The sequence below is a fragment of the Miscanthus floridulus genome, chromosome 9 (assembly GCF_019320115.1).
Source record: "Miscanthus floridulus cultivar M001 chromosome 9, ASM1932011v1, whole genome shotgun sequence".
NCBI lineage: Eukaryota > Viridiplantae > Streptophyta > Magnoliopsida > Poales > Poaceae > Miscanthus > Miscanthus floridulus.
In genome coordinates this window covers 142604173-142616178 of record NC_089588.1, presented here as the reverse complement: position 1 = coordinate 142616178, position 12006 = coordinate 142604173, and the positions used below count along the sequence as shown (strand labels likewise).

Here is a 12006-nt window from a genome sequence, read left to right as displayed (position 1 = left end):
ATGAAAATGTGGGACGCCACTCCGAAAGATTCTCCCTTTTTCTTTTTTATTAGAAAGAAAAAAATATGGCCACTTTGCCAATTGTCATTTAAGAAAAAGGTTTGATCTGGTATACTGCACTCCAAGATTTCTTTGTATTTCCATCACCATCAAATCTTTTTACGCCTTGACCGCAAATGTTATTATAATATTTATAGAGAAGAGAAGGGAGGGATGGTATTTTGGCATGTTTTTATCGCTTAGTCCAAGAAAATATTGTTCCACGGGGGGAGACAATAAATTTGAGATATCCAAATATCTCTTTGAGAAAATATCAAGGATTTTATTTGTCATTTAAGCCATGTTTTAGTCATGGACTAAGGAGAGACTGGGTTGGATCTAAACTATTGGGTTTCAATTCATCAATATGAAAAAGTGAAGAAGTTGGAGGTCAAACATATATGTTTACGGATGTAAATAATATATTTGAACCATGAACATGCTGCTGCTCGAAGGAATTGAAAAATACTTTGCACCTTAAAAAAAAACATCGTACCCACCTAAGATCCCCTGCTTGATATACATCTCACGCATCTGATTTACGGAGTAAGTGTTAACTGTGGGCCCAGTGCGTTTCCTGACGTCGATGACTCCTTCGCCTTTTTTTTTCTCCATCCACGATCCTGTACCCGCATCCCCCTTCTGTCGCTCTTTCTTCGCGCCGCCCCTCCCTCCAACCGTCCCCGTCCCAAACAGTCGTCACTCCGTCCCAATCCGCGCCGCCGCCCCGATCCAGGCCCCGCGAGCAACGGATGACGCGGGGAATCAGCGCCCTCGCCGAGCACACACGCAGTGACAGAGGCATGTCTGGGATCGGTCGGTTTCTACTTTTTCCTCTCTCTCGATTTGGGGGGGTCTTTTATCTTTGGTGTTTCTATTTCATCCCTTTTGCAGCCCAGCTGGATGTGCTGTTCGGTTGATGGAATTCGATGAATAGGGTTTCGTTCTTTTTGAGGAAGAGTCGATCTCTTATTCTGGTGGCTTCAAATAGATTTATTTGCTGCTATTATTTTTTTCTTATTTGTTAGTTCCTTTTCTCTGATTCTGCTTGATCTGTGTTTGGCTGCAGACAACGCTGGTGGTACAAACAAGGCAGCTTCCAGTGGCACATCCCTGAATCCCTCAACACCGAGCGCCCGCGTGTGCGTCGAGGTCGCCGTGGTCTGGTCGCCAGACTCAGGCGAGTTCATCACGAGAAGATATAGGGGATGAGACACACCCAAGCCATGCGGTCCATGGCGTCCATGAGGACATGGGGCCGCAAGTTAAGAGCAGGTCAGGTTTAGTTTTCATTTTTTTTATGTTGATCTTCTGTTATTCTAAGTCTGGAAGCAACGTAGCAGAGAGATTCAATTGATTTGACTTCACTTGTATATGATTTTAGTTAACGGTTAAGCAATAAAGTTAATGTCCATGTGAGGACATGCGGCCACAAGTTAAAGTAGGTCAGGTTTAGTTTTCATTTTTTTTTATGTTGATCTTCTGTTATTCTAAGTCTGGAAGCAACATAGCAGAGATATTCAATTGATTTGACTTCACTTGTATATGATTTTAGTTCTAACAGTTTGGGTGTTAAGCCAATTGAGTGAATGGCGTAAAAGCCCATGATAATTATTAATTTGTATACTTGTATGCTAGCATGGTATCCTTGAGCACTGCAATTTATTTGTATTAATTAAAAAATCACATCTAATTCGCAATATTGGTCCGTACTCCGTACATTCTTTTTGGCATCTGACCTGGGCACATTCAAGGGACCTGAACTGACTATGATTATTCTTTAGACATGCGGAGTATTGGCTGGTAAAAATGCTGTCCTTATGTCAATACTATTGTACACAATGGCCATTGGCATCGTCAGTTCCTCAGTTGTTTGGAAGTCATTTTTTTACCTATATGTTTGCTGACTGATGGTTGCAGATATTTTGCAGGGAACCATTCTTTTATGGCCATGACAACCATGACCAACTTGTGAAGATTGCAAAGGTAACCGTTAGTTTGATTGTTCATTCCACATGATTCTGGGATAAAGTAGATGTTTTGGTATGAACCTTTTAGCATGCAACTCTTGAATTGACTCTTGGTTGAGAACAAAGAAGGGTTCAAATTATGAATTTGTCTTCTTTGATGTTACACCCTGTTGTTTTGCTATTATAATATAATTATCAACGGTTTCTTAGAAGTTGATATTCTATAAGACAGTACATATATATATGATTCCTTTTTTATTTTAACCTGAAACTGCACCACAGTAAAGCAACAGAATGGTGTACTTTGTTCGGTATGTTTGCAGGTTTATGTGTCTTGTATGTGATTTATATGATATAATTATCCATACCAGAGTTGGATCAAGCTTACAGAACAACCAGCCATCATACATATGAGTACAATCCCTCTCTATCTCAGCATGAAACATGTATTGTTTGTTGCCGAGAGCATTTACCTGATTTTAATCACTGTCAAACTTGAAACTTTGAAATTAAACTCACTACCCAGTCAGATCTGCATGTCCATTAAACTCACTACCCAGTCAAGTCTGCATGTCTAAAGCAAGTCAGTAACTTGTCTCTTGTTTCCTTTAGCCTTTGTAATACAATATGTGCTAGAATTGTGTGTATGCATGATGGGCTAACCCTAGAAGGGTAGCAATGTATATTAGTCATACATGGGCCTCATGGGCCTAATACACTCATACTCTCATACTCCAACACCCCCCCGCAGTCTGAACTACCGTCGCAGCGGAGTTACAGACTGGACATGAAAAGAAGCACACACACGAGCCCCCCCACAGACGCAACTAGCCACCAATGATGTTGAGGCTGGAGCGAAACTCGGTGAAGGTCGATGACGGGAGGCCCTTGGTGAAGATGTCGGCAAACTGGGAGGTGGTCGGGACGTGGAGGACCCGAACATCGCCGATGGCAACCCGATCACGGACAAAGTGTAGGTCGATCTCCACATGCTTGGTCCGTTGGTGCTGCACGGGGTCGGTGGAGAGGTACACCGCACTGACGTTGTCGCAGTAGACCAGCGTGCTCCGGGAGAGAGGGCTGTGGAGCTCGGCAAGGAGCTGTCGGAGCCAGGAGGCCTCAGCCACGCCGTTAGCGACAGCTCGGTACTCCGCCTCGGCACTGGATCGGGAGACCACCGGCTGGCGCTTGGACGACCAGGACACCAGGTTGCCGCCCAGAAAGACAGCGTAGCCGGAGGTAGAGCGCCGAGTGTCCGGACACCCGGCCCAGTCGGTGTCAGTGTAGACGACGAGCTCGGTGGAGGAAGACCGCTGAAGGAGTAAGCCGTAGTCGACAGTGCCGCGGAGGTAACGGAGGAGGCGCTTGAGCGTAGTGAGGTGAGGCTCTTGGGGATCATGCATGTGAAGGCATATCTGCTGCACTGCATGGGTGATGTCTGGCCTGGTGAAGGTGAGGTACTGAAGGGCACCTGCAAGACTCCGGTAAGCAGTGGGGTCTGCCACGGTGGTGCCCACGGCCTCTGACAGCTTGCCCTGTGTGTCAACTGGAGTAGAGCAGGGCTTGCAGTTAGTCATCCCAGCATGCTCCAGGATATCAAGAGTGTACTGCCGCTGGTGAAGGAGAAGGCCGGTGGGGCGAGGCTCAACAGTGACCCCGAGGAAGTGGTGGAGCACACCAAGATCCTTCATAGCAAACTCCTGCTGAAGAGAGGCGATGACACGGCTGAGTAAGGACGGGCTGGAGGCTGTGAGGACAATATCATCAACGTAGAGCAGCAGATAGGCAGTCTCAGCTCCATGGTGATAGATAAACAGGGACGTATCCGACTTGGCCTCCACAAACCCCAGTGTCAGCAGGAAAGCAGCAAACCGAGAGTACCACGCCCGGGGGGCCTGCTTGAGGCCGTAGAGAGACTTGTTGAGCCGGCAGACCATGTCCGGACGAGAAGAGTCAACAAACCCCGCTGGCTGGCTGCAGTAGACTGTCTCAGTGAGAGTCTCGTGGAGAAAAGCATTCTTGACGTCCAGCTGATGCACAGGCCAAGAGCGACTGAGAGCCAGGGAGAGCACTGTGCGTACGGTTGCCGGCTTCACCACGGGGCTGAAAGTCTCATCATAATCGACTCCAGGGCGCTGAGTGAAACCCCGAAGAACCCAGCGAGCCTTGTACCTCTCAAGGGTACCATCAGCCCGCCGCTTGTGTGTCCAGATCCACTTGCCGGTGACGACGTTGGATCCGGGTGGACGGGGCACCAGATCCCATGTCTGGTTGACGAGGAGAGCCGCGTACTCCTCTTCCATCGCGCGGCACCAATGAGGGTCCGACAAGGCGTCGCGAACGGAAGAGGGTACAGGAGAGATCTGCGGGTCGTCGGGCATCGTCGCGAGAGCCCGGGGCCGCAGGGTACCAGCCGCGTGACGCGTCACCATAGGGTGAACATGCCGCGGGTGTCGGTGAAGGAGTTGCGGGTGGTACACCGGCGACGCGACACGGGCAGCCTGAGGCGGCGGCGGCGGTGTAGGGGTCGCCGACGGAGAAGGAGCCACCGGTGGTGTAGGCGTCACCAGTGGAGAGGTGGACCCCGGTGTTGCCGGAGGCAGCGTTGCCGCCGGCACACGGCGCTGGTAGACGTGCACCGGCTGGGCGAAACGCGCAGGAGGTGCGACAGGCGGCGTCCCCGGACCCGCTGCGGACGGAGGGGCAGGGGCAGCTCCGGAGGGCGACGCCTCCGGACCCGGGCAGGGCGCAGGGCCAGGGGCGTCACTGGTGGGCGGCGAGCGGGGGCACGGGCCCGGCGAGGGGCACGGGGAAGCAGTACCTGTAGGAGACAGCGGTAAAAGCGGCTGGACCACCGTGTCAGTGGGAAACAGAGAGAAGGGGTCAGGATCGGGGGTGGGAGATGGTGTGGTGGTGGTGGAGAAGGGGAAGACAGACTCATCAAACACCACGTGGCGAGAGATGAGGACCCGACGGGAGGTGAGGTCAAAGCACCGGTACCCCTTGTGATCCGGGGAGTACCCAAGGAAGACACACAGAGCGGAACGGGGAGCCAGCTTGTGGGGAGCGGTGGCAGTGGTGTTAGGGTAACACGCACACCCAAAGACACGAAGGTGGTCATACCGAGGAGGGGTACCGAAGAGAGCGTGGTGTGGTGTGGGAGCCGGGCAGGCAGCGGAAGGAAGGCGGTTAAGGAGATAGGTGGAGGTGTGCAGACTCTCGGCCCAGAAGCGAGCAGGAAGCGACGCCTGGAGCAGAAGGGTGCGCATGGTGTCGTTCGTGGTGCGAATCATGCGCTCGGCCTTGCCGTTCTGGGAGGAGGTATACGGGCAAGACATGCGCAACTGGACACCGTGAGAGAGGAAGAAGGCACGGGAGGTGCCGTTATCGAACTCACGGCCATTGTCACACTGGACGGCCTTGATGGTAAGGCCGAACTGAGTAGACACCCAGGCGAAAAAGTGGAGAAGAGTGGTGAAGGTATCCGACTTAGCACGCAAGGGGAAAGTCCACGAATAATGCGAGAAATCGTCAACCACCACAAGATAGTATTTATACCCAGAAATGCTGATGACAGGAGATGTCCATAGGTCGCAGTGTACAAGATCAAACACATGCGTAGCATGTGAAGAAGAAGAACAAAAAGGGAGACGAACATGACGGCCCAGCTGGCACGCATGACACAAGTGCTCATCGTGAGCCCGAGTACAACCAATGTCGGAACTGCGACTAAGCTGCGTCAGAGCATCACGTCCAGGATGGCCGAGGCGACGGTGCCAAGTGGTGGAAGGAGCGGCGGCGAAGGCAGCTGACAAAGTAGACGGCGACGAAGAGGAAGCAGACGTCGGAAACCAAAGGGTGTAAAGGGGTCCCGTGCTGTCACATCGGAGAAGAGGACGCCGGGAAGCCAAATCCTTTACAGTAAGACCAGAAGAGTCAAATTCAACAGAACAGGAATTGTCAGCTGTAAAACGACGAATAGAAAGAAGGTTGTGAACCATAGAGGGTGCAACAAGAATGTCAGGAAGAAGAAAGGAACCATGAGTGCCTGCGGCACCCACGGACGTAACTGGAATACACGAACCATTCGCGACCATGATGGACGAAGGATGAGAGGAAGGAGGGTGAATAGAGGAGAGTATACCAGGGTCTAGAGTAGTGTGGTAAGTGGCACCCGAGTCGGCAATCCAGTCGGTACCGGCAGGCGGTGTCAGGGCCATGGTGCTGAAGGATCTGGCCAAGGCCGCCGGGTTCCAACCGACAGGCCCGGGCAAGGTGTCGGGAGGTGGCACCCACGAAGATGCGCCGGGAGGTGTAGCCCACGCAGACGGGGAGTGAAACCTCGGAGGAGCTCCAGTGAGCAAGGCCACTGGTGGGCGAGGCTCTCCGCCTGGAGCCGGGAAGGGCCACATGGAGATGCGCCCCAACCACGGGTTGTGAAAAGAGGGCCAGGCAGCACCCCGTGGAGTCGCGGGCGACTGGTGGCTCCCTGGAGGCACCGGTGTGTGGTGGCCCCCGCGGCCCCCACGGCCCCCTCCGCGGCGACGGCGGCCGCCACGGCCCCCCCCCCCACCCCCGCCCGGCCCGGGGGGAGAACCAAGAAGCGACGACGGCGGTGGAGCGAACGAACGCGCCGGAGGAGTAGCGGCCAGGGCAGTCGAGGAAGACGAGGACCCTGGCGCGGAGGTGGACCCTGGCTGGACGCCCTGAGTGAGCTCCTCCATGACAAGGTCGTCACGGACCTGCAGGAAGGAGGGAAAGGGCCTCTGCCGGGTGATCCACGTCCGGAGGTGGGCGTAGCGGTCACTGAGCCCGCGGAGGACATTGAGGACCAGAATGCGGTCCTCCACGGGCCAACCAAGGTCGCCGAGGGAGTCCGCCATGCTCTTCATGCGCCGGCAGAAGTCGCCAACGGAGAGGTCACCCTGGACGAAGGTGCGGAAGCTCGCATCGAGACGCAGGGCCCGGGCTTCGGCATTGCCCAGAAACTGGCCCTCGAGCGCAAGCCAGGCCCGGCGAGCGTCAGTAGAGTTGCGGACGAGGTCGTGGAGGTCCAGGGAGATCGTCCCGAGGATCCAGGAGAGGACGACGCTGTCAAGGCGTAGCCACGATGGGGTCTGGACCGCGACCGAGGCGTCGACTAGGACGTGGTCGTCGAGGGCGTAGCGGCGGAGGGTGAGGAGAACCAGGTCCCTCCAGCGGGCGTAAGAGGGCGACTCAGGCTCGAGGACGACCGGGACGAGGAGTCGGATGTTCTGGACACCCCCGGCCTGGTAGTGGAGTTGAGCCACGTGCGGGTCGGCCGGGTCGTGCCAGATGACCGTGGTGCGAGACGCGCGGTGACCCGTCGAGCCTGAGGAGGTGGCCGCGGTGTCGTAGGATGTAGGGAGGACGAGGAGCTGCTCTGCCTCAGCGATCTGGCGGGCCAGGGCATCAGCCGCGTCGCGCTCGCGCTCCAAAGCGAGGGCGGCCGCCCGCACCCGGGTCTGGCTGTCCGCAGCAGCAGCCCGTGCAGTCACGAGAGCGGCGGCGAGAGCGGAGTTGGCCCCTGCCGTCTGGAGAGGGGCAGGGGGCGGCAGAGGAGGGGGAGCGGGGAAGAAGAAAGGCTCCAGGGTCTCCCCCGCGCCCCCAGCGGCAGCGGCGTGGCTGCCTGCGCCCGCGCCCGCCCCTGCAGCAGCGGCGGCGGCGGCAGTGGGCAGGCTGCCTGAGCCCGCGCCCCCGGCGGCGGGGCCGCCTGCGCCCGCAGCGGCGGCTGGGCCACCCACGCCCGCAGCGACAGCGGCGGCGGTCGGGCCATCCGCGTCCGCGGGAAGGAGGCCGGCGCCCGCGCGCTGGGCCCACGACGGGTAGGGAAGGGAGGGGAAAACGTGGAAGTAGGTTGGGGAGGGAGGGGGAGGACGGTCAGCCATGGCGGCGGCAAGAGGCCGGCCGGCGGCGCCTGGCGGCTGGTTGGGGAAGGGGAGGGAGGAAAAGCTAGTCTGATACCATGCTAGAATTGTGTGTATGCATGATGGGCTAACCCTAGAAGGGTAGCAATGTATATTAGTCATACATGGGCCTCATGGGCCTAATACACTCATACTCTCATACTCCAACAATATGGACTCCTTTGCACCAGATCTTAAAATTGCAAAACTATAATGTTAAAAGGAAAAAGTCTACTTAACCCCTCACCTATTAACCATGGTTTACTTCACACCACAAACTATGAAACCGTCTATTTTACCCCCTGAACTTTTTAAAACCGTCTATTTTACCCCCCTGGCGGTTTTCGACGGTGGTTTTGCTACAGTAACAGTGGTTTTGCTATAGTGATGGTGGTTTTGTCTTTTTCTTTTTTATTTATTTCTGGTGAATCTTTAAAAAATCATAGTAAATCACAGAAAATTTATAAAATAGAAAATCTAATTTTGTTGGACTCCACATGAGTAGATCTACACAATGAACATATAATATGATATGCTTTAGTACAAAATTTTTATTGTAGTTTTAGATTAATTGGAAAATCCAATTTTGTCTGTAATTAATTGGAACAATTCATAGCTGCAGCTTCTGTGGTCAAATTATGGTGAAATTTTTATGGTAGGCTAATTATTGTATGCTTGAACTATAGTAAAAATTTCGTACTCATTGGACCATGTATAACTTAGTTATAGATAAATTCCAATTAATTACAGACAAAATTAGATTTTCCAATTAATCTAAACGTACAGCAAAACCTTTGTACTAAAGCATACCACATTATATGTTAACTATGTAGATCTACTCATGTGGAGTCCAACAAAATTGGATTATCCATTTTATGATTTTTCTATGATTTACTATGATTTTTCAAAGATTCAGCGAAAATAAATAAAAAAAGAAAAAGGTGAAACCACGGGTAGCGTAGCAAACCACCGTTACTGTAGCAAAACCACCGTCGAAAACCGCCCGGGGGGGGTAAAATAGACGGTTTTGAAAAGTTCAGGGGGTAAAATAAACGGTTTTATAGTTTGGGGGGTGAAGTAGACCATGGTTGATAGGTGGGGGGGGGGGGGCGGGGGTAAGTAGACTTTTTCCAATGTTAAAATATTGTACCTCATGCTTAAGCACTACTAAGCATCTGCCTGAGGTCATGATAGCAAGTCACTGGTTTGTGTGTACTTAGACTACAAACTAAAAAATCCACAGGAAGTTCTAAAGAGCTTAACATGCCTGTTACATTTATTCGATGCATATCTGATATGCTATAAGTATGAGACATTAAACACATGATGGTGCGGTGCATAATCTAATTCTGTCACCTTACAACACCAACATAGCTAATAAAACAAATTAAATAGCATTCATTCCTGCATAAAGATGTTATAAGCAACAAATCTTAGTTAGATAACCTCTTGATGATATTTCTATAAAGGATGGGGCATGGTGGTTATATTTTATTTCAGTTGTAAGCTCTGTTTAGTATATTAAGCCAACTGACCATTTGTGAATCTGTTTGGCTTTGTCTTGCACTTTATGACCTGTTCAATGTATGGAGTGTTCAGTTCCTTCTCTTCAGGTTCAGGGAAGGGGTGATGATGAGGGGAAGGGGTGCTGATGAGGGTCCAGCCATGCTGCGGCTGCCATACAGGCTGTTGTTCGTCGCGGGGATGGCCGTGCTTATGGCCACGGGTTGGTATGCGCTAGATCATGAGGGGAGGATATGTGATATACATTGCTATTTGAAAATGAATGCATCAAAGTATGGTTGTATAGATTGTTGTACGACAATGTATTTTTTCTATATACAATTGTATATATATGATAGGAATTGAGGTGTTAAAAATCATCATTAATTATCTATTGTGTATAATATTTTTTATAAACACATGTGATGGCCGCGTCCTTGCTAAAGCTTGCCATGGGTATGGCACCCTTGGTCGCCACTGCCTCCGACGACGTCGATAGGGGCACAACGTCCCCGTGGAGGCGAAGGGCTCCGAGGCATGCATCCAGGACCAGGGCATTAAGATCTGCCACAAAAGTTTGGTTTTTTATGGGATTATTAGTTGTGATTGTGGTAAAGATCTGTGGGGCAGTTTGCAGGTGACGTATGGGAGTATGATCAAGCTGATGCACGAGAAGATGAAAGCATTGGCTGCCCCGCATGATCTGATCTACTGCTCAAGCAGCGGCCAGCATTCCGTCACCTGGTTTCGCTGATTCAACTGGACCTTCCTTTAGATCTCATAAGGTAGTTCAACAACACAATACTCTCAACAGTTTCTTTGAATTTAAGGTGCAAATAGTCCTATTATTTTCAAGATTGAGCTAATGTGTATATGAGATGCATCTATTTTCTCATTGCAGTTTTCTGTAGAATAACCCTTTAGCACTTAGCAAGGCCATATGCAGCTCAATGTTGGAAAACAATTGTTGGGAACATCGTTCATTTTCATCAGGCAAACCACAAGTTTCCATGGCCATTGGCTTCCTTGTCCATCAAGATTGAACACCGACAGGTCTTCCCGAGAGGAGTTCGCGAGCTTTTCGAGCGAAAAACAAGTGTCAGGTTTGTGTGGCGGTCCTATTGGTCGACCTAGACCTATCTCTGTTGTATGATAGGTCATGTGCAGCCTCGGGCATACTAGGCTTTGCTGATGTGTGATCTAATTGGTGTCAAAAATATCCATTCAAAAACTCCACATATCATTGCATCATCATATCATGTAAAGCAGGACTTTCCTTTCATTGTCAATCACTATCCGATGAAATGGATGGCCTACAGAGGGTAGTTTATGCTGATCTGGAAATTCTTATACTGGATTGTCACCATCAGAGTACTAAACCATTATTATTATTCTCTCTACAGAGGGTATATGCCGGAAGTTGTGATAGCGTTGTGTTCAGTCTACAGTACGTACACACATATGCGGCTCACTGTGCCGCCCCTTGACCTAAAAAACACATAATAATGCAATACTAAATACACTAACCAAGAAGCTGCAATCACATAGCCACATAGGTACTAGTAGATATATTGAACTAGATAAGGTCTTTTTTCTTTAGGGAAAGAAGAAATTAAACTAGGAAAGCCGAAACAAGTCAAACCATTGGCTTTGCAGCAGGAGGCTGCAAATCCTGTGCGTGTACAGTGATTGATAGGGGAGGATCTGTTTCTTTCTTGCTATTGGCTGATCGTGAATCTAATCATGAAGTAGTTATTAGATCTAGATCAACACAAGGGGTGATCTAGCCTAGGTGCAATGTGAAAGCATCTAGGCCTCTAGTTGGGTTTTGGTGATTAATGACAATACAAGATTACTATGACTAACGTGTGTTTTGCAGAGGTAATTAAGTTAGGTCATGGTAATGAAGATCGATTGGGCAATCATAGATGCCATGCCCCTACGATGGAAATCGTTTCGGTTTTCAAAGGATGGACGACAAGATTAATGATGACTAGTTCTAAGTGTTGATTGGAGTTGGAGAGACACTTAGAGTAGTTTAGGACTTTGTTTTTCCTTCGGCCGTACTATTAAGGGGGTATGGACGCGTAGCTTGACCTAGGTGAGTCGAGTGAGTTAGGTGTGGTGCACACTTACTAAGTCTAGCGCTAGGTAGCTCCAAAATAGCCCTTAGATCCAATGGAGCAAACTTCATTCACATATGATCGAGAGTTGGAAGTGAATGGAGGGTCAAATACTGACCGGACGCTGGCCGCAGGGTCCGGTCAGTTCATTTGAACAAGGAGATTGCGTCTGGCGCGACCGGACGCTGAGTGGTCGAGTGACCGGACGCTGAGGGCCAGCGTCCGGTCGACTCCAGTAAGGTTCCAGAAGAGAAAATCTGCGACCGGACCCTAGGGGTTCAGCGTCCGGTCGAGTACAGTAAGGTTCCAGTGAGGGTAAAATGCGACCGGACGCGTCCGGTCGGTGATGACCGGACCCTGCCCAGCGTCCAGTCAACACTTAATCACTGGTGTGTAGGTTAAACTGACCGGAGCGTCCGGTCAACATGACCGGAGCATCCGGTC

The 12006-nt window shown here is 51.0% G+C and overlaps 1 long non-coding RNA gene across 4 annotated transcripts; it reads left to right on the top strand.

Moving 5' to 3' along the window:
- Positions 1 to 674: 674 nt before the first annotated feature.
- Positions 675 to 10796, top strand: LOC136484351 (uncharacterized). Of its 4 annotated transcripts, none has more exons than XR_010765909.1 (5): positions 675 to 855; positions 1109 to 1314; positions 1971 to 2025; positions 9550 to 10224; positions 10341 to 10796. It is a non-coding gene; the product is annotated as an uncharacterized lncRNA (long non-coding RNA). The 4 variants fall into 4 exon arrangements; XR_010765911.1 differs by having other exon boundaries at positions 9536 to 10224; XR_010765910.1 differs by having other exon boundaries at positions 1960 to 2025.
- The last annotated feature ends 1210 nt before the right edge of the window (positions 10797 to 12006 follow it).